This window comes from Diadema setosum, unplaced genomic scaffold, assembly GCF_964275005.1.
Source record: "Diadema setosum unplaced genomic scaffold, eeDiaSeto1 scaffold_37, whole genome shotgun sequence".
Classification (NCBI taxonomy): Eukaryota; Metazoa; Echinodermata; class Echinoidea; order Diadematoida; family Diadematidae; genus Diadema; species Diadema setosum.
Genome location: NW_027307663.1, coordinates 213,011 through 233,824, shown reverse-complemented (window position 1 = coordinate 233,824; position 20,814 = coordinate 213,011).

The following is a 20,814-nucleotide window of genomic DNA, read 5'->3' as shown; positions in this document are numbered from 1 at the left end:
GATTGATTATATTAATATTGTGCTCATTTTAACCCATCTATGGGCCTCTATGTAATCTGTAATTTCGTGCCTGTCTAAGTAAGTTGGCAGTGAACTTGGGCGCGCTATCTTCCCTACGGCGCGATCTACACGGGAAGAGCATTCATACGTCATCGAAAAAACTGACTGTGTGCCATTCCCACTAGGCAGGAGGGTTAATGCGTGTACACTCATGCAAATGTACACTTAGTTACCTCAATACAGCACTAGTTTATGTGAATTTTATGAAAGAAAATAATGAACTGTGAATAAATTATGAAAAAACATTATGCTTTTGGGTATTTTATTCATAAATCCTCTTCATTTCAACCCATTTGTAATCACATCTTACCCACTTGCAAATCGACGTGTCCATAACGTCCTCGAACCCCCCGAGATAGCTCTGGGACATTTCATTCAATGACGGTTTTTTTTTTTATTTTTCAACGTTATCAAATAACTCTCATGTAAGCAAGTTCTTGCTATGGCTAATCTATTTTATAATGTATCATAATCTATCTATGCTTAGATAACCTGATTCAAATTTGCAGAGACATAGAAAAGGATTTATTGTTTTACAATCGTGATACGTTCAACTACTCATTTACCCTGTGCTGAAATCCGCATGTCTGCTCCGCACGTGTTGTCGCTATCGCTCAAACTTCGATCGCGATGCGATATGGCTTGCGTGTGGTACTATGGTACGTGTGGGGAAGCATTGGGCTGAAACAAAAAACACGCAACTTGCACTTGGCATGGTACAAACATGGAGCTAGTACTCTGTTAGTAGCTCCATGGTACAAACGAATCGGACGTAAGAAGTCGTACATTCAAGAGCTAAAACAGACAAATGGCGAAATCAAAGTCCACTGAAAATTAAGGTCTTGACACTGTAATGTATGTTCCAAAATCATGTTTGCCTTAGTTTTGAGAGGATTTTCTACGCTTTGAAGGTTTTCCTCGCACGAGATCAGGAATGAGATCGGTGAACTAGCTACTCATACAACGTGTACTGTATGTATAGAACATGTGACTACATGCGGCAAGAACGCTAGGAATGCACCAGGTACGGTGTGCTGCAAATTCTTGGGGCGATATTAGCCTTCATTGTTCAGCCCGTCCAGTATTCATATTTGTATAATAATTCTGTTCTTCATAAAATCACGATAGAAATACTTCATATAATCATCATATGTTTTAGAAGCGTAATATGAAATATTTCGGTTTTTTCAGTCCAAGAAAAAAATATTTTGAATAAAAAAGTCATAATAAATAATAGTTCTTGACTCAAGTCTAACTTCCAAGCGCCTTCTTGCAGTTACCCCGCAGTTGCCCATGGATACGATGCGTAAGTAATCAGCTGTTTACAGAGTTGTACCTACCCTACTGCTTCTGCTAGATTGTAATTGAGAGCGATTGTGATTTTAGCGGTGGCGTCTAGTTTTATAGCCCTATACAATAAAAAAGACATATTCAAACATCCACCTTTGATTTATGATTTATTTTCACAAACAAGACATTTCACGCTTACATATCTTTTTTTTTTATTAGTTTAATGTCGTAATATTTCATGATGGTATGTGTTCTGTCTTTACATGGCAAGATGTGATTTTGTTTTTTCATCCAGGGTCAAAGAAGGAAGTGACAGAAATGAAACAAATAGGATAGGGAGGAAATGAAAAGGATAGAATGAAACACGTGCTCAGCAGGCTCTTTTTTTTTTTTTATTGATTTAACACAATGGTGAACGTAGTACATCAGAATTTATTAGTTGAAAAATGAGCAAAGAAAATTGGATTTCATTGAGTTCTAAATGAAAACTAAATTAGCATCGCCAATTAGATCTAATATTTACTAGAACAGAATAGACCTGATGCAAACTTATTGTCAAGCTTTTGGTTGAGTTTCTTCAGAGACACGAATTTTGGTAGCACTAAACCCGAGTGAACAAGCCAAAGGAAAAAAAATGATAAAATGCAGGTCTTTAGACCACTCCTGTGCACGAGCGAGCACAGCCCCCGTTTCAGTGTCACTCTCGTCATTGGCCTAGGCTACTCGCAGATCGTGTCGCACTCGCCATCGTCAACGTCATGGTCACACAAAATAAATTGCATCATCATAAGGGTTCGTACATCAACATCATCAGAATCATTATCATCATCATCATTATCATCTCAACCACAACAAAACCCTGAATATCACTCCCGTTTTAGTGAGTGGTATGAATGTGTGTGTGTGTTTGTGTTGTTCGTATTGCAGTTCTGCAAGTATACACTCCACCAAAACACCTACTCACTAATAAAAGTTGTACAGAAAAATGAGACATCAGGCACTCCGGGCGTACATTGTAGATTGGATGGTTTTATTGGGTGCTCTGCGCCGTGGCGAGTTGTCGGGGCAAGTAGCTCATGATGAAATTGTAACACACTCTGCATATTCACACAAAGAACAGTCGGTATTGACTATTCATATATGTAGAACAGCAGAGAGGTGATCACTCACCTCTCTGGTTTCAGGCAGGAAAACAAGGGGTGTCAAAGGTTACAAAGCAGTGGTCAGTGTTGAGAAGCGATTACCTTGTTTTGAGGTTATCAATGGGCGGCCTTATTTTTGTACATTATACAGCGGCAGCCTGAGAAGACGAGTGGACGTCAGGTGGTGTCCGTTGACAAACCACAGGAGAGAATTAATACTAAGAATTTGTATGTGCTGTCAGACACTCTGGCGAGCAGAGGCTCGCAAATCATCATTAGAGAGTTTGCTGAGATAATATACAGGATAGAGAAAGTGATTGTTTAAGGAGAACCAGCTAGCGGAGAGGAATGATCCACAGAGAGAGGAGGAGAGATCAAGAGTGGGAAAGACAGAGAGATCAGAGCGGAGAGAAGGAGATTGAGGAGGAGAGAGAAGCAGAGAAAAGTTGAGCTGCTACACCACCATAGTCACTCGCAAAACACATCAGCAAACGATACCTACAGACATCGCAGACCTAGCTAGACAGAAATTGTACACAAAATGAAACGGAGGTGGAAAACTAGAACCTAGTAATGAATACACGAAGACTATCAACGATGGCATTTTACCGTAGAATAAAAAATACACAGAACATCTTGCACCGGGAAAAAAAATCGAGGTAAAAAACTACAATGAGGAAAACTAGGTGAAACCCCGATGCTTGGAAGACGAACGATGAAGACACTTTACGGTAAAAATGCTTACACGGAAACATACGAGTGGGTACCATACAAAGTACGATGTTCTCGCACACACGTAGGCCTAGATAATCTACACCGTGTTCAATAATAATAAAAAAAAAACTCACCTCTAAATTGCTGCAAACGAGATAATCACTTTAAAAAAAATGAACAAAACACTCTCAGAAGTACGATTGTACTCTGAGAATGAAAGAGATAGAATGATACGAAAGCAAAAGAGAGAGAGAGAGAAAAAAAAAAGAGAAATGGACGGGAAGCGCACCTAGAGAAGTCACGCCACACTCACTAACGTAATTCGACACGTCACTAGGTAAACAGATATCGTCACGCACTCTCTCTGAGGAGATCGATATCACAATAACGCGCGTAAGAAATCACAGTACAATTGTACTACTATAGTGTAGTTGTGCTGGGGCAACTTGTATGCGAGCACAACACAATGTTGGATGTCGACATTTTATTCATTATTTTGAAGACACAAGTCATATGAATATTCATATAACTAGTCAATGTACCCGTGGATCGAGTGCCATCAATCCTCTATGGGGATTCCCCAGAAATGGTCAAGGTCACTGGGTCAACGGAGGTCAAATAACTATTTTGCGCTACTCCTTGGTCCGATCTTGACCAAACTTGCTGGTATACAAATGATGCACAGGATAGAGTGCGTTAGTGTAGGCGTAGCGCACTCGAGGGTATTTATAATTGTGAAACATGCACGAGGCGAAGCCGAGTGCATGTTTCACTACATTGTAAATACCCGAGAGTGAGCTGCGTCTCCACTAACGCCACGAAATAATCCTGTGCATCATATTATAAAATGGGTCGAAAACTAACATTTTTCACGTACCTTTGTGGATCAAGATGTACAAAGAGTATACGTACGCCACACATGTTATGCACACAAGAAAGGCCGGCCGGTGTAGCGGCAGATAGCGTTCCGCGGCGTTTTTTTGTTCTAAAACAGTATCCGCCGGCAGATCGTGTCCTAACACTGGCGGATACTGTTCTGAAGCGCAGGTATCGTTAATATCGTTGCTTCTCACTGTGGTTTCTTCTTTTCGCTGCTTCTGCCAATGCGCCCCTGCTTGTTCGCTGCTTCCATTTCGAGTTTCACGTACAATACCTCTATATTTGCTGCTTCCGCCCCTCGCTGCTGCTGTTTCGCTGCCTCCACTTACACTCCAGACCGGTATTCCGTGGTTGATGTGGAGCAGCTAGCTCTGGTCCGCACGTATCTTTTTTTTTTTTTTTTCGTAGCCATGCGAGAAATTATCTTAGAAATATTCATTACGCAAGCAGGAAAAGCCTCGATTTTCGTCGAATACGTCTAGTTCTGCGCCGTATCCCTGTGTGTGTGTGTGTGTGTGTGTGTACGCGTGTACAAATCATTTGGCACTGTAGCTGTCTGCACCAACCGCGATCTGTTTTCTGGAAGTAAGAGTTCTCTTCCGCGGTTTGGGCAATGATGATTGTACCTCCATGGTAGAGCGATGGAGCTTCATACACGTGATACTGATATACGGGTGTGAAGTATAAGGCTATGAAGATATTGCTAAATTTGAAAATTTTCACTGACACGTTTAATAGAGGATTATACGTACTCCAAGGGGGGGGGGGGGGCATTTCATCAACGAGTTTGTCGGAGTTTTCACCGACAAATTTGCTATCAGCCAATCAGACGCAAGGATTTCATTAGCTTTTAACAGTTGTCAGATGTAAATGACAGGATATTGGCTCAGAATTGTGAAAGGTCAGGAGGGCAACACATTTTATTGATTTATCGTGGTTTTATTTTTGATATGCAAAAAAGATCAAAATATGTAGTTCACGTCAAAATAGTGGATGAGTTACATATGCCTTGAGATACTAGGGAAAGCAGCTTTGAATTTTCTTTTAAAGGATACATGAGAACAAGATTGGCATGCAGCAACATGTTCAAATCGTCTTTGTTCGAATTATAAGATGATTTGTATTGACAAGATTCTGTTAGTGTCCCATGTATTTTTGCCTTTCATTTTTGTTTTTCTTTATTTTGGTCCTACGTTGCATCCGTGCTCCAGGCTTTACACCGTTCAGAATTTGGGATCTACGTGTAGGTTCCATCATATTTCTTATAGCGTTATACGTCATAGAACCAAACGCACAATGATTGACCGGTATGTTTTACATGCTCACATTAATTTACTGTGCATCAAAGCCCGATTTTATGATTCACTATGTTTTTATTAGTGATGTACATTTCTTCATTGAGAAATATGAAAATAAATTGAATTGAATTGAATTGAATTGAATTAATTAAAAATTACTTGACATTTGAGACGTAATTCCAGTTTTTAAGTCATACTGCTCGATGCAACTATACAATGTGTAAAATTCAAATGCACGTCTAATAGGTTACCCTTCACTAACAATCGATTTCTGGAGTTTAGTGAATGAAGATTTAATGAAGAGTAGAGTAGAGTTCCATTATTCATTTGTGTGCTCTTTCTTTACTAGAAAAAGACAGTCGCTGTACATTATACCAACAGAATATTTCATCTAACCTTCTAGCTTATATCAAATGGATAGATTGCTTTGCGTGGCGATAAAAGGTGCAATAAACAAAAGTGAGATTCACTACAATAAATGTTGTAGTCTTTAAATCGGGGATGAGAGTATTCCTTTTATTTTTTAATGATAATAATACAACAGTTATCACACTGGTGAGCGGCAGCGTGGTTAAACAACCAGTGCGTTTACAATGTGATTTTGCTAAACACAGCAATTGTTATAGCTCCAGTTTTTTTTTTAAATTATATCTTCATTTTTAGGAGATATTCATTATGTGAAAATATGCTCATTAATATACACTTATTCATTATTGTAAATGTTTTTGTTGAGACTGTCATACTCCCGATCGGGCGTCGGCAGAGTTTAATAACATCTTACAAATCTTACAACACTTCATAGTGGAACTGAGGATTAACAACTGGACTCACTTTCATGTGCACGTAATGATTTTGGCATTTCATCACTATTTTTTTTTCCCAGTTCGCCTTGAGCACATTAGTCATGTGGCATTGGCACATTAAGTAGGCCCTACCCTGCATTAAAACGATAAGTCTATAAACATTCCATACCGGTACGGTATACTGGACCTGTATTGTGGTATATATGATTTGAATGTAAATTATGTTTTCAATCTACAATCTACAATTCAATAATATTACCCCCCCCCCCAAAAAAAAAACCGATATGAAAAGTATCTTCTGAGTTTATACTGATGTTCTGTGTGAAAGCAGTGGTTTTAAATTTTGTGTTATATGTATTTATTTTGACTATGGCAATTTGTTTTTCCATTTCAGATTTGTTTCTTTATACTATTAGTTACGTACAGTCTTACAAGCCATATAAGGCCCATTCTCAGTAAAAGCGTTCAAATACGGAATTTTGGTGTCGCCGACATTCCATGACAGTTTGCGGTTCACTGAAACATATTAGATACTATTTAAATGTTTATAATATATCACGAGGACTTTATTTGTTAAAAATAAACACGATCAAATGCGGTTGTCTGCCTTTTTGTATAAAATTTTGCTGTTAAACTTCGTAAAGACCCCCAAAACGCAGTGTCGCCGGCTATTTCAGAATTATGTTTTATTGCTCCTCTCCGTCCACAAACACACTTTCCAAATATCATTTTCATGGACGATGAGCATATCATATGTGCTAATCACAATACTCAAAAAGTTCCAAAATTTTTATTGACTTCTTTTTTTATAGCCTTTTGAAACCTGTCGCCAAATTCACCGCCAGATACGTTACCAGTTTCTTTAGTGTTACAGCATTGGGAAAATAACAAGACTATGCAATGACCCTGTGTATATGAAACCCTGAGGATATACTTCATACACTGCAAGTACTTAGATTTTTTGTGCAACAGCTCTTTATTGAGAATACGGTATAATGTTTGAAATATCGGTTTTCTACACTTTTATTTGGACAGATACGTTACATACTTTTCACGCCACCCACTGCGACAGATATTGCAATGTCAGACAAATTGTATATTATACATTACTCCTCGGAATGACGCATCGATTCAACATTAAAGTTTAGTACAAGTGAGAAATATTTGGTAGATATCGCTCTCATAATAGTATGATCGACCATATACGTTACCACAGATACGTTACCCCAGATACGTGACCGAATTTTGCTCATTGGTCTTGTGCTTTTTAGGGGATCAAATCTGGTCAAAATTCATGCCTACACATTACATGCTTCGTTTTGTTGGACCTCAGGATTATATTCTTACACCAAAAGGACAGAGAGGTGAAAAAGAGCAACACTTCCACATGATTTTTCTTTGTGCGTCAGTGTCTCACAACTTAATGCCAAGTTTTCCGACAGATACGTTACCACATAATCAAAATGCTGAAAAGAAATTGTAAATGTTTTTACAAACAAATCGTTGTGTGCTCATAAACTCCAAAGTTCTATTCTATAAAACCCAGCCACTTTCATATTCTATGCAACAACTTTGAACGTTTATTTTACAAGACGAAGCTAAGATTCAGCATATCAGTTTTTTGCTTTTCAGATTTAGCAGATACGTTACGTATAATTCAGGGCACCCACGGTGACAAATAATGTTATGTAAAACAAAGTGTTCATAAAACAATTCTGCATAGAATGACGCTTCCATAAAAAATTAAAGTTATGTTCAAATGAAGAATATTCAGTAGAAATCGCTCTGTAACTTCACCGACAGATTCATTTACGGTACGCCAGATACGTTACCAAACTTTGAAAGAGTAAAAAGTAGTTTATGAAACGCTTCCGAGAAAAGTTTCAGTGTTCTGTTGCATATTTATTCTAGTGTTTTTCAACATATGAAGAACTACTCAAGATTCATTGATAAGTTGAACAATTATTTATTCATTTTCATTAAAAGGGATGAGCCAAATACGTTACCATAGGTCAAACAACTGTTTAGCATATCGAGTTCATAGAGACTGTACCTACTTCCTTCTATGTGCCTGCAAAAATATATTTCTCAAACCTTGTTTGCATTATCCATCAAAACTTAATGAATATTTACAGTCAGATGGATAAATACATTCAGACGTAAGATGAGAATATTCTGTGAATGAAAAACTCAGCTTTCACATTTAGGGCTCTTTTCCACTACATTTCATAGTTTAAATATTACGTACAATGTTTAAAATGGTTAATTTGGGCTTACATCATTCATTTTTACATCAATTCATGAGGTAAATAATTAAACAGGTGATATTCATTAATTCATACACAACTAGAATTATTACTTATATTTTACCAGATACGTTACCAAAGGTGATTTGATGTTTTTCAATAGTTATTTCCCCAGGAAAGCAATTCATATTTGTTTCCTGTGGAAATTCCAGATCGGATCGTTCCCTTTGCATGATTTGTGGGCTTCGAAACTTTATTTGTAAGCGAAATTTGCTAAAAATACAAAGTGAATCTTAAGGTTATATTTCATTTCAGCAAAAAGCATATTTCAACCTACCACACAGAAATAATTTCTACCAATTAGCAAGGGATGACAACATCTTTACCTCTTGAAAAACCCCAATATCTTTAGGGGGGACAGATGTCTTTTCCTGAACAAAAATTGGATCAAAACAATAAATTTAATTCAGAGTTAGGAGTCCATTACAACATGTAAATTTGCGGTAACGTATCTGATTGGTGATCAAAAATCATATATGATGCTCTATTTCAATTCATTTTTACTCAATAAATGGCCATCATTTAGAATGTTCCACTTTTTGTTTCGTATTTGACCGGTTTTGAAGTTTCCGAAAACACATCTTTGAATGTATTACTTTGTAGTTGATTTTTCGGTTTTACTCACATGGAATTGAACACTTAATCTGAGAATGGCCCATAAAAGCTTTCTTATGTACACTTGTAAAGTGAAGAATTCAAGTTTTACATATGGCAGCAATTCAGCAATTTAGATCAATATTTTTATGTATTAGCTAACTGAACATTTGCATAAATATAATAAAAGATAGGAAGCAGCCATGCATGAGCATTGGGCAGTGAAAATGTGAGGAGCAAACTCTAAGTCAAATACCAAGGAGAGTTTGTGCAAAGTCACTCTCATAAAGCTTCCAAATTTCTTCACATATTATTGAAAAATAGTAATTTGGGGGCTGTCCACAATTGTGCATTAGATATCTCGATTGATATAACTTTGGGACAATTTCACATGGCTGAAGAGCAAGTCTCAGATTTCTTGAAACCTAAAGGGTGCCTTGTACAAAATTGTGATGAGATCTGTAGGGAGAGAGAAAAATACAAATGGGATAAGAACGCTTTTATGAACACAGGTGTATTTCTTTTATATAGCTTTATAACTGTAAAGATTACAAATGAAAAAAATAAAGAGCAATCTTTAATTCTATTCCATAAGGAGGCAGAAATGCTGCTTTTGAATAACATTATGATCCCTCCCCCTCCCTCCCCCCCCCTCCCCTCGGCTCCCCCTCAAACGAGAAAATGAAAGGGGGGCAGAATTCACTCCAGTGCACATGGTGCAGGTATCATGCCTCGGTGAATGCAGCAGTTTGCCTACTAAAATGTCCGCAGATTATAAAAATGTCAACAGATTATAAAAATGTCAACCGTGAGTCCCTGTAGCGTATTCAAAGAGAGGCATAAGTCCCTGTTGTGTATTCATAGGGAGGCAGAATTCACTCCATCTCGTGACGATTCATGCAGCATTTTGCTTACTAAAATGGCTGCCGTAAAGCTCGCGCAACTATTGGTAGCCATACAGTTGCCACTTGGAACCTAATCCGCGCAGCGCGGAACTCTTTTGACAGTCCCTAACGAAGATCACGTGCACGCGGCAGGTTAATCAACGCTATTACAACGTAGTAGCCTGTACGTACAAAATCCGCCGCTGTACATTATCTGCCGTGACTAATCGCGGCAGATTTTAGCCCATGTCGGAACGATAACTGCCGATTGAAACGATAACTGCCGGCGGATACTGTTTTAGAAAAAAAAACGCCGCGGAACGCTATCTGCCGCTACACCGGCAGCCCGAACTAGAAGTTGTTTATAGGATTGACAGCGCGTATAGTAGCGCGCGACGCACTTGTAACAACTGATTGAATGCGCACTGCTAGTGCAAACATTGTGACGTCGGCCGTGGATCCGGATGTTAGTGAGAGATTAATACAAGCACACGTGACTCATTTCAGCGCTTCCAATTGGCTACATTCTTGAACCCATTTTATAAAAGCATTTATTATAAGTAGGAGTACACCTGGGAATCCCCATATGAGTAGCAGTGCCGTATATTAATATGCGGCACTGATGAGTAGGACTACATAGCGCCCTCTATCGGGTGTCTGATTATATTTCTGGGGGAATCCCCGTATAAGTAGGCCTATATAGCGCCCTCTATCTGGTGTTTGATAATTGCAGCTGACGAAGATTAGAAGTTATTTGACCTTTGACCCCAGTAACCTTGACCTTTTCACAAATGAACCCCTCAAGGGCAATTTCGTGGTCAACCTGCATCCACCCACTAAGTTTGATGGAGATCGGACCTAAGATCTGGGAGGAGTAGAGGAACAAACAGACAGAGAGACAAACAGACAAACGTTGCTCAAATTATAGTATGATGATGTAGACTTGGGGTCCGGAAATTAAGTGGGAAAAATAATTTCGCGGGCCGGGCGCTGTAATCAGTAACGTGTTGGGGTCGCTGCTGCGGTTACCGCTGATGTTGCTCTGCTCGCGCTCGTGCTTAGTCTCCAAGTACGTCCACGACCGGGCGACCAGCTGCCGGGGAGGGGGGGGGGGGGGATTTCATGAAGGAACTTGTCGGATAAAATGTCCGACAAGTCAATTATATCCGACAAGTTCAGAGAAATCAGCCAATCTGACTAAAGAATTTCTAAAAACTTGTCGGATATAATTGACTTGTCAGATATTTTATCCGACAAGTTCCTTCATGAAATGCCCCCCCCCCCCTGATTCCGATCTCGCGCTCGCCATCTCACTAGCAATGGCGGAGCTGATTCTCTTGCATAAAGCCATCGGGATCATTTCAGAAGAGTTGGAAGCCATGGCCCATGCGTGAAGTCTTGAGCTAGATCGACATCGAAATCGCAATTTTAAGCTAGCGCGCGTACGTACCACGTAGTCTAAATGCCAATTATGTTTTGCTTTAAAATTCCATAGGTAGTGTGTGTGTGTGTGTGTGTGTGCACTTAGAATCCATCCATGTGTATTAAAGCCACTGTATAATTCTGGTCTATGGTAAAAATTAGAAACTCTCCTTTTGAAAGGGTCCTTACCTGTGGAGAAGTGAGGGTTCTGAGACCATACCACAAAGTTAAAAAAAAAAAAAAAATTACTGCTCCCTCTTGTGGTCATATATCACTAACCGATAAAATAATTTTTTAAATTGACTCGAGGGGGGGGGGGGCAATAAATTTGGTGTCATTTTTTTTTTTTTTTTTTTTTTTTTTGGTCTCTGGGGTGTGGTTGCTGCGCTTCTTGAGGGATTTCACTAAAATTATTCTGTGGCTTTAATATGTTTGTATATATTTGTGAGTTGTTATATCACATGTCTTAACTTGCCTTTCAGGGGTCTTATTATACAAGCTTGCTTTTCTAAGACCCCTCCACTTTACATCTACATTTGTATAATGCATCTAAATGCATCGTCAATTTATATTCAAATATTCTGCAAATTGTTTTAAACGCATATATTCAACAATGTATTCCTTGTTACATATTATTGTTTTTATGTAAATTTTTGTATTGTGGAAACTTTGAAGAACTTGAAACTTGAAACTTAGTGCACCAGTGTTCAACAGGACCCAGATTTCGACACCCAGCAGATAATTCTTATAAAATTTTATACTCAATACAAACGTCTGATTTCAGCAATCAACCAAGTTATCAATCACATTTCTAGTCTTATATGAACACCGTTTACTTGTCATCATAATCCGACGGTAGAATATTTAGGAGAAAAGCACACAGTGTCAGCAGAAATGTTAATGTCAGCCATTTTTAGGGGTTCAAACAATATGACGCATTTTGTATACATCGCCGTAAAATCAAATTCACCCGAGCCGGTTATCTTGCTTTAGTATCAGTTTGTTTGCCAAATCTTGATGTTTGATTTCATAATCGTCTTTAGTAATTTCATGGCTGAATTCGTGATAAATGAGCAAACTGACGTAGAAAGAGTTGGCTTTGAGAATGTGGCACCAGATTTCGACATTCCCATAAGAAGACACGTTATAGAGGAAACAAACAACAAGTTCTTGCGCCGGTATGATTGCTAGTTTGCGTCCACCATGCAGTGTACGCGTACTGTACGCGCCATGTGATTTCTGTGTGATGCGCGCTGTGATTGTGTCGAAAAACGATGCTGGGTATCGAAATCTGATGCCAGCGACGGCGTGACGGAAATCGCTTAAAAATTGAACGCGAGTGCATTCAAATGGGAATTCGTTTAAGGCATATTATTATTGGCCTTTGTAGCTCAACTTCATATCGAAATTCCGAGGTAAAACGGTGCAGTATTGATGGTAAACAAGGAAATGTGCTAAAGTGTCGAAAACCGGTACCATTACTGTACCTGCTTCCAACAATCGACTGCACTTTCTTCGAACCCTGCATGCTCGCTAATGCTTGCCACGCCGGCTGCCCTGGCTGCGCTGACAATCACGATGCTGTCTGCTCTCCGCATATTACCAGCGGGGTTACGTAGGGCGCTCATAAGCACTGCGAATCGTATACACTACATGTACTGTATGTAATGCTAATGTACACTGTTATGCGAGTCCGTTCATTTGTGTACAAATTGGCCGAGCTGTAGAATTAGCAAACGGGGCGCGATTTTTTTTTCCGTAACCCTAACGCGTCGAAATTGCCAATTGTGGCACTTGAGCAAAGACTATCAGTGTACTAGTTGGTTGCGCGTGGAGTTCGGCATACTGTGTTGCTTTCTTGTATACAGTACCACGGTCGTCTGCTATAAACCACAGAATCAGATTAGAATGTGAGAATGGCACGCCGCCTTGTGAACTGTCATAACAACGGGTTTGTGTGTGTGTGTGGTTGTGTGTATGTGTGTGTGCGTGTTCGCCATCGGCATCGCGTTCTGCTTTGCCGTCTGCTTACACTACTGGTATTCCTGTGGTTTTGTTCGCCGTCTGCTGACACTTTTCCCTTGCCTGCCAAGACTTACGTTGTTAATAATAATAATAAGTATCATTCATAAAGCGCTTATTACAATGTTTCTAAGCGCTGAGCGTCTCGAAGAAAAAATAAGAAGAGAGAAATTCAGTCATGGAGTACAAATTGTTGTTAAGATGCAAACTCGAAGTTTTCATCAGTATCTTGCAAAAGTAAATTTGAAATCTAAGCTTTTTGAATTATGATATAAGTACTATATAGGCCTATATAGGCCTATATAGGCGTACAGCTGCAGCAATTGCTATTGTTAACATTGATCATGTTTATTAAGCCACGCAGAATCAGATTCGAAGAGGGCATCAGGTCTAATTGGGTAACATGAATACACTACTTGGTTAATTTGGGTTTATACTTCTCCAACCTCACGATGATTGTGTTAAAAAAAAAAATGATTGAGAAAGGCGTAGTAGGCTCCTTTTTAGTTCAGGTTCATGTAGATCAAGTTATATTATTAAATTCTCATGCACTAACATTCAAGATGAAGATGGGGGAGGGAAGAGAAGCTGGGGGAGAGTAATCATCGATTTCGATCGATAAAATCTCTATATCAATATATTAATTCAATCAGCTTTATAAAGGCATTTTGAAACAGTATTTATAAAGCAAACAGCAACTCATTTTCATGTAAAATTCCTCTAATATCACGTACGGTTTGAATTGATCTATCAATATAGTGAAGCGGCATAGCCGAACAATTGTGCATTTTGTGATAAAAGCACCAAATTTCGTACACAGGTTAACAATCACGTTCAGATTAAATTTAGATATTGGGCCATTGTAAAGAGCGCCCTCAACGTCCATGGCAGCCATTTTTCAAAATGGCTGCCATAAATGCCATGTTTTCGTAAAATTTGCTAATTTTAGGAGAGAAAAGTCAATAAGATTTTGGTTACAAATGGAAAATTACATTCAAAATAAATCTAGATATCGGGCCATCGTAAATAGCGCCCTCAACGGCCATGGCAGCCATTTTTCAAAATGGCCGCCATAAATGCCATTTTTTCAAAATATTTGCTAACTTCAGAAGGGAAAGCCAGTAAGATTTTGCAAACAAGTGGGAAATTACATCCAAAATGAATTTAAATATTTGGCCATTGTTAATTGCGCCCTCAACGTCCATGACAGCCATTTTTCAAAATGGTTGTCGAATGTGCCACTTCTTCGATGATTTTCCAAATTTCAGAAGAGAAAAGTTAATAAGATTCCGCCCATAAATGTTAATTGCATTCAAAATAAATCCAGATATTTGGCCATCGGAAATTGCGCCCTCAACGGCCATGGTAGCCATTTTTTTTCAATATGGCCGCCATAAATGCCATTGTTTGTTAAAAAAATGCAAATTTCAGACGGGAAAGCCATTTTCTATTTTTTATTTATTTTTTTTTTTTTTGCAAACAAGCGGGAAATTACATCCAAAATAAATCCAGGTATTGGGCAATTGAAAATTGCGCTCTCATTGGCTATGGCAGCCATTTTTTTTTTTTTTTAGTGGGCACCATAATTGCCACTTTTTTAATAAATAAATGCTAATTTCAAAAGGAAAAGTCAATGAAATTTTGGTTATAAATGGGAAATGACATTTAAAATAAACCTCGATATTGGGCCATCGGAAATTGCACCCTCAACGGTCATAACAGCCATTTTTCAAAATGGCCGCCATAAATGCTATATTTTCAAAAGATTTACTAAAATCAGAAGGGAAAGCCAACGAGATTTTGCAAACAGGTGGGAAATTACATTCAAAAGTAAACTTATTGGGCCATTGCAAATTGCCTCCTCAATGGCCATTCCACACCATGAATGTCTTTTTTTCGTAAAGTGTTGCAGACGTCAATCAGAATTTCCGAAAAGGCAGAAAATTACATTCAAACTGAATTTGATAATAGGCCATCCAAAAGTGTACCCTCAACAGCCATAGCAGCCAAGTTTCAAAACAGCTGCCATGGATGCCCCCCCCCCCCCTTTTTGGCAAGAATTTGCCGATGTCAGAAGGAAAAGTCAAGTTGAAAATTATGCTCAAAAATACATTTAAGTATAAGGTCTTCTTAGAAGGCGCCCTCAAGGGCCATGCTGACCGCCATGGATGTCTGCTTCTTTTTTTCTTTTTTCTTTTTTTTTGGGAAAGATTTGCTAATTTCAGAAAGAAAATCAATAAAATTTGTACATATGTTGAAAATCATGTTCAAAAGAAAATAATATATGAGGTAATTACAAATAGCACCATCAACGACCATGGCAGCCATTTTCCAAATGGCCACTATAGATGCTATTCATTTCTTGAAAATATGATAATGCCAGAAGAAGGCAATACAACTTCTTGTGCAAATTGACAAAAGACATTCAAATAAATTCAAGTTTGAATTTGAATTTGAAATGAAGATATTGAGCCACCATTTAAACATCGTCCCCAATGGCTATGGCAGCTCTTTGTCAAAATGGCTTCCACACACTCCTTTTTTTAATTTCCTTATTCCAGAAGGAGAAAGCAATAGAATGCTGCTAAACAGCCGCTATATCTAATACAATCTGGTGTTCAAAGAAATTTAAATTCTAAAAAAGGTTTCATTGATAGGTTAGTTCTAAATTTATGTTTTCAGTTTAGTTCTAATTGCAGTATTTCGCGTGTGACGACTAACAGTATGGATATCAAACGATGTGTTTTTATGGAAGCATAGCAAGTAAATAAACTTTTTTCGTAAAATGGAAGGCCATTTTTTCGTATCTGTCTTAAGAATATTTAGGAAGTTACATTTTAGAATAGATACATGTCATATAGTTCCATATATTCAATGATATGTTGCTACTGTCAAAGTTAATACATGGCGCCATTATCCCTGGATATTCATATTACTCTTTTTTTCGGAAATGTTTCATGTTTGCCACCTAAAATATGCATTCATCATTGGTGAGATATAATCGCTAAGCATTTGCCTTGTTTATTTTAGTTGTTCCTCAAATGATTTCTTTAACACCATATTTCAGATTATATAATGTCTCTGTGAGTATTCTACTGTCTTCTCCTTCTGAAGTTAAGCAAATTTTCAAGACAAAAAAAAAAGAAGAAGAATGTATTGTAGCCATTTTGCCAAATAGCTGAAATAGCCATTGAGAACACAGCTTATGATGGCTCAATTTCTAAACTTCTTTGTATGTAATTGTCAACTTGCGCAAAAAATGTTGATTGTCTTCTTCCAGTATTAGGACATCTTCATAAAAGAAAAATGGCATCTATGACAGCCATTTTAAAAAATGGCTGCAATTACCTTTATTAGCAATTTTTTTCTTCTTGAAAATTTGCAAAGGAACAATTTCTAGAGTTAATGCAATCTAGATATATTGTTTGATTTTACACATGATTTTCAGTTTATGTACACATTTGTTGATTTTTCTTTCTGAAATTACCATTTTTTAAAACAACATGATTATGACAATGGGAGCCATTTTGGAATATGGCGACCATGGCCATTGAGGGCAGTATTATAATAATCTAATACAAATATTTATTTCAAACATAATTCTTAAATTGTGTGCAAAATCCTATTGACTTTTCCTTTTGTGAAATCAAGAAATAAAAAATAATGGAATCCATGTTGGCCATTTTGAAAAATGGCTGCAATGGCCATTGAGGGCGCTATTTACAATAATATAATACATGGGCGCAAGATATATTTCAAACGAAATTTTTAAATTGAGTGCAAGATCTTATTGACTTTTTCTTCTGGAATTAGTAAATTCAAAGGAAAAGGTGGTATTTATTGCAGCCAATTCTAAACATGGCCGCCATTGGTATTGAGGGCGCAATTTGCGATGGCCCAACATCTAAATTTATTTTGAATGTTATTTCCCACTCGTTTGCATAATCTTATTGATTTTCCCTTCTGAAATTTGTAAAATTTTACGAAAACTGGCATTTATGGTGGCCATTTTGAAAAAGCCCTGCCATGGCCGTTGAGGGCGCAATTTGCAATGGCCCAATATCTGAATTTATTTTGAATGCTTTTTCCAACACGTTTGCAAAATCTTATTGATTTCCCTTCTGAAATTTGTAAATTTTTACGAAAAATGGCATTTATGGCGGCCATTTTGAAAAAAAATGGCTGCTATGGCCGTTGAGGGCGCTATTTACGATGGCCCAATATCTGAATTTATTTTGAATGTTATTTCCCACTCGTTTGCAAAATCTTACAGATTTTGCCTTCTGAAATTTTTATTTTTTTGCGAAAAATGGCATTTATGGCAGCCATTTTGGAAAATGGCTGCCATGGCCGTTGAGGGCGCAATTTGCGGTGGCCCAATATCTAAATTTATTTTGAATATTATTTCCCACTCGTTTGCAAAATCTTATTGATTTTCCCTTCTGAAATTTGTAAATTTTTACGAAAAATGGCATCTATGGCGGCCATTTTGAAATATGGCTGCCATGGCCGTTGAGGGTGCTATTTACGATGGCCCAATATCTGAATTTATTTCAAATGCAATTGTCAACATGTGTGCGAAATTTGGTGCTTTTATCATAAAATGCACAATTCCTTTAATTTTTCAAGTTATGCCGCTCCACTAATAGAAATATATAGGTCTATATTTTTTTGATGTTCACTCTATCATTGCCAACCCTATAAGTTCTCCTCATCACGTACCTCCTCATCATGATTGCTACTCGTATTACCATCGTATACATATTACCACAAGCAATCTATCCTCCACCATATCGCACTATCGATACTTTTTTTTCATGTCACCAATCCATCAACAACTTCACGAAATCTCTTGCATATATTCAGCTTCATCATTATCATCAGTCCAAATAAGCATTGCGACTATATACATGTATTCCTACTCGATCCTCCCTTCGATGCCCACATGGCCTAGCACCCTTATTGTAAGTCGATTCAATGAAATGAAGATAAATGATTGAATATTAAAACACTGATTTGTTTGTTTGTTTGTTTGTTTGTTTGTAAGAACACTAGCCGCATTCACACGTGTTATAGCTGGTTACCGAGCGCGCTCCAAAACTCGAGTTCTTGTTATACTCGTTATAACTTTTTATGAAACTTCATGATCGATTATAGAAACAATCACCTGGCATTAACTGGTATCAGATTCCCAGGTGGGTTCATGAGTTTATGAGTAATACACATTTGTGGAAGCGACTTGAAACGACGTGTTGTTATTTGGTACAAATTAATTTCATTTATTCTAATGGTGAAGGATAACCAAAAGAAAATTAATCTACCCGATATTAGCCAAATTTAAGGTCTTTTCATTGGAACATCAAGCATCTGTTCTGAGTCACAGACGCTACTTACGCGTTTTTATGATATGCATTTATAGGAAACTGATATATCACTATACGTTTGAACGATGATAGCCATCATATTATGGTGTCCTATACAGCTCCATACCAAGCCTGGACAAAAGTACGGAATCTATCAGCAATGTTGCAATGTGTGTGTGTGTGTGTGTTTTCTTTGTACCGAAAACTCGTGTGTGTGTCTTTGTGTGTATGTGCGAGTGCGTGCAATGTGTGTTATGTGTTTGTGTGTTATGTGTTTGTGTGGGTGTGGTAGGTGTGCAGTATATCGTTACAATTGCAAAGTTTCGTGTATGCTAAGGTAAAAAACGTAATCAAGAGTTATTCTGAAAGAAAATGAAAGCGAGGTCACAACTGGTCGTTGTTCACGTCTGAAAAAGTAAATATTCTGGTCATAATCATAAAAGTGTCAGAAATTGTGCACTCTATTGTAAAAAAAAAAATGTTTGTTATTCAAACTTCAGCGTGTTTTATGAACACATATTTATATATTTCAAGATTGAGCCTATTGTGACCTAGTTTAGTAACCATGTCATTAAGCATTACAAATTTTTCCCCTTATATAAAAACGTGATACAACAGTGCTAGCAACTATATATGAATAGGTGGTATACGTAGATATAAGGCTTAGGACATTTGCAGGAGTAGGGTAGGTTAGATTTTTATGATTGTACCTTGAGGTGCTCCTGGGCGCTTTTATTAGATCTTAAACTAAAATACTGATAAACAAACTGGCCACGACTCCAAAATGACGTCAAAATCACGTCAAAAAGACGTCACAAATATGTCGTCTTTTAAACGTCATCCATTTGAGCAGAAATACGACTTTCTGGCGTCAGTCTAAGACGTCTACATGATGTCTGTTTTCTTTGCTTATTGACGTTAAACAAACTACAATTTTTGCGCCTTTCTGAAGTCTAAATAATAACGTCATTTTTATATCTTCCATTTGAGTAAAAATTCGTCTTATTGTTGACAGTTTCTGACGACAGTATGTCGCAAAGCAAACTGATATAACTCTATAATTAGTAGGCCTAATTATATGACGTTATAAAGACGTCGAAAAACTTACGTAAACATAACGTTAGTATGTCACTAATATAACGTCATAAATACGTCGCAAAACAACGTAAATTTAACGTCATAATACGTCATTAATATGACGTGATAAATACGTTGCAAAACAAACTGATATAACTCTACAAAACTATAATTCGCAGGCCTAATTATATGACGTCATAAAGACGTCGCAAAACTGACGTGAACATAACGTTCATATGTCGTTAATATACCGTCATAAATACGTGGCAAAACAACGTGAATTTTACGTTATTATACGTCATTAATATGACGTGATAAATACGTTGCAAAGCAAACCGATATAACTCTATAAAACTCTATTCGTAGGCCTAATAAAATGATGTCATAAAGACGTCGTAAAATTGACGTGAACATAACGTTAATATGTCGCTAATGCAACGTTATAAATACGTCGCAAATCTGAAGAAAATTTCACGTTAATACGTCGCTCATATGACGTCATAAAGGCGTTGTAAAACAAAGTATATATTACGGTATTAAGACGTCATTTAAATAACGCTATGAATACGTTGCAAACCAACGTCATTAATACGTGTTTATGACGTAAAAATTACGTTGCAAAATTGACGTAAATTTTACGTCATCAATATGTTACCAATATTAGGTAATAAATATGTCGGAAAACTGACGTAACACATCAGGAGGTCCATAACATGACGTGATAAATTCGTTTCAAAAAGACGTTGAAATCATGTCATTTCCTGGTCATTTTCAGACTTGCGACCACTTTGACCATGTAGTTGCGACCAAATTAAGACGTCTTTTTTACCTCCGTCTGCTAGCTGGGATGTTCATAACGTTTGTTCCATCCCTTTCTGCCAATTCAACCGCTCATCTACTTTAGTATTAGTGTTATATGTCTTTCCTAACCAATTTCTGTGCATTTTCTGCACACATCCT